Here is a 3,349-nt window from a genome sequence, read left to right as displayed (position 1 = left end):
ACTAGCAACGGAGAGCATGCAAGATCATAAACAACACATATATGATAGATTGATAATCAACATAACATAGTATTCCATATTCATCGGATCCCAACAAACACAACATGTAGCATTACAAATAGATGATCTTGATCATGATAGGCAGCTCACAAGATCTAACATGATAGCACAAGAGGAGAAGACAACCATCTAGCTACTGCTATGGACCCATAGTCCAGAGGTGAACTACTCACACATCAGTCCGGAGGCGATCATGGCGATGAAGAGTCCTCCGGGAGATGATTCCCCTCTCCGGCAGGGTGCCGGAGGCGATCTCCTGAATCCCACGAGATAGGATTGGCGGCGGCGTCTCTGGAAGGTTTTCCGTATCGTGGTTCTCGGTACAGGGGTTTTCACGACGAAGGCTTTAAGTAGGCGGAAGGGTAGGGTTGGAGGCGTCACGAGGGCCCCACACGCCAGGGCGGCGCGGCCCCACCCTTGGCCGCGCGGCCCTAGTGTGGCGGCGCCTCGTGGCCCCACTTCGTAACTCCTTCGGTCTTCTGGAAGCTTCGTGGAAAATAAGACCCTGGGCGTTGATTTCGTCCAATTCCGAGAATATTTCCTTTGTAGGATTTCTGAAACCAAAAACAGCAGAAAACGACAAGCGGCTCTTCGGCATCTCGTCAATAGGTTAGTGCCGGAAAATGCATAATAATGACATAAAGTGTGTATAAAACATGTGAGTATCATCATAAAAGTAGCATGGAACATAAGAAATTATAGATACGTTTGAGACGTATCACAAGATCATAAACAACACATATATGATAGATCGATAATCAACTTGACATAGTATTCCATATTCATCGGATCCCAACAAACACAACATGTAGCATTACAAATAGATGATCTTGATCATGATAAGCAGCTCACAAGATCTAAACATGATAGCACAAGAGGAGAAGACAACCATCTAGCTACTGCTATGGACCCATAGTCCAAGGATGAACTACTCATGCATAAGTCCGGAGGCGGGCATGGTGATGTAGAGCCCTCCGGTGATGATTCCCCTCGCCGGCAGGGTGCCGGAGGCGATCTTCAGAATCCCCCGAGATGGGATTGACGGCGGCGGCGTCTCGGTAACTTTTCTCGTATCGTGGCTCTCGGTACTAGGGTTTTCGCGACGGAAGGATTATATAGGCGAAGGGGCAGAGTCGGGGGACGCCCGAGGGGCCCATCCCATATGGCGGTGCGGCCAGGGGTGGGGCCGCGCCCCCTATGGTGTGGCCGCCTCGTGGCCCCTCTTCGTCTCCTCTTCGGTGTTCTAGAAGACTCCGTGGAAAATAAGACCGTGGGCTTTTGTTTCGTCCAATTCCGGGAATATTTCCTGTGTAGGATTTCTGAAACCAAAAACAGCGAGAAAACGAGAGCGGCGCTTCGGCATCTCGTTAATAGGTTAGTGCCGGAAAATGCATAAAAATGATATAAAGTGTATATAAAACATGTGAGTATTGTCATAAAACTAGAATGGAACATAAGAAATTATAGATACGTTTGAGACGTATCAATGTGCTGTTGCTACTAGGAAAAAAAAGCGGTGTTCTATTCAAGGGTAGTTTTATCGTTTACTTTACACACATTGCTTAAAGCGATAGTCTATTGCTTGCAACTTAATACTGGAGGGTGTCGCGGATGCAATCCTGAAGGTGGATTATTAGTCATAGATGCAGTTGGATTACGGTCTATGTATATTATTGTAATGCCCGCATACTTTCATAGCATGTATTCTGCACCAACCATTAGCGTATAATCTTTGTTTGTTAATTGCCCATATGTAATTTGTTTACCAGCATATTTATTTTATTGGGGAGGCGCCTCTAGTGAACTGTGGACCCCGGTCCTTCTTCTTTTAATTGCAATCTTCTACATCATTTTTTTGTTCTGTTCTCTGCAAACAATTCTTCTTCCACACGGTTCGTTTAATCATTTGTTTTCAGCAAAACCAGTGAGCTTGACAACCTCGCTGAAAGTTGGGGACAAAGTACTTGGTTGTTTGTGTGCAGGTCTCCACGTTGCTGCTGACGCCGGCAGTGCGCCCTGCCACGAGTTGGTTCGCAACACCTCGTGAGAGAACATTTTTCTCCTACTGTTCGATAAACCTTGGTTTCTTACTGAGGGAAAACTTCCTGTTGTGCTCATCATACTTTCCTCTTGGGGTTGCACTCAACGTTGCGCATAAATTCTCCTTCATCAACTCCGCGCTCAGCAGTACTCCATTGCAACAGTACATTTTTTCGAAACACTGTACATACGTAGACACTCACATATACGCATATATACTCACCCCTATGAATGCATGCACGCACACCATACCGCTATGAGCGCCTTCGAGAGACAGAGTCAATGAAACTTCATTCAATAGGTCTTGAGATTGACGAAGTCACCGCAAGCGTCTCGCTGTCGACGGGAATGTCGCCTCTCACTGAAAAATATTCCGCTTTTAATGAGACACCACAGTATCAAACCTTGGGTTTGAACTCTAGTGGGCTGCTCCTCAAACAACATCAAAGATGAATAGTGCCATGGGCATAATCTCTGACACATTGTCGTATTTGGAGCCCCCGCATTACATGATCTTGTGATCCTCGCAACAAAACTTATCTCAAAGCAAAAAAGGAAGAAGGGGTATTTATGTTGATTTGTGGGTTTTACCATCTACGAAGAGAGGGAACCCTTCCGGAAATTCTCAATAACCCTAGAGGGCCAAAGAGGGGGTTTGGAAATAGTTTTCAACCAGCAATTGACCTGCATCAGTATAACCTCACTAGCTACATCATTGCCCCATGCACAAGGCGAATCTCCAAAGTTTGGTGCTCCCATTCTTGTACCCGTTCATCTTTGGTCCTTGGAGACATTACTCCACAGCCAATGTGGTTAGGGATGTAAACGGATCTAATATTGCTATTTTAATATCCTTTACCATATTTTGTGATGGATTCGGATCCTAGCAGATAATGACTGGATGTGGATTATATCGGATTGCGGATATGGAGCGGATTCAGAGTAGACTCGGATCGAAAGCGAATATTCGATAAAATACACGTAACATGGGAAATATGATTCTTTTATGTAAAACAATAAGGAAAAAACGTGTAACATTGGGCTATATGAAAAGTTGCCCACTTGTTTGTACAACAAACCAAGTTGCGTGTCAAGACAACATGCATAGTTGGTCCCATAGACTAACTACGTTATCTTGGTATTTGGGGTTGAATAGCTTTTATGAAGGGTCTCATAGATGCTTGTGACTCCAAGAGGGTTTTCCCTCGTCCGCTCCTGAGAGGCGGCGGCGGGATCCAATCTTCCCAAT

General features: G+C 45.3%; 1 non-coding gene across 1 annotated transcript; it reads right to left on the bottom strand.

The window, feature by feature from the left end:
- Nucleotides 1–2,683: 2,683 nt before the first annotated feature.
- Nucleotides 2,684–2,834, bottom strand: LOC124668946. The gene has a single exon (XR_006992007.1). It is a non-coding gene; the product is annotated as a U4 spliceosomal RNA (small nuclear RNA).
- Between the last annotated feature and the right edge of the window lie 515 nt (nt 2,835–3,349).

Source organism: Lolium rigidum, chromosome 6, assembly GCF_022539505.1.
Source record: "Lolium rigidum isolate FL_2022 chromosome 6, APGP_CSIRO_Lrig_0.1, whole genome shotgun sequence".
Lineage (NCBI taxonomy): Eukaryota > Viridiplantae > Streptophyta > Magnoliopsida > Poales > Poaceae > Lolium > Lolium rigidum.
The sequence above is the reverse complement of the archived record's forward strand: the minus strand, read 5'-3'. Positions and strand labels throughout refer to the sequence as shown.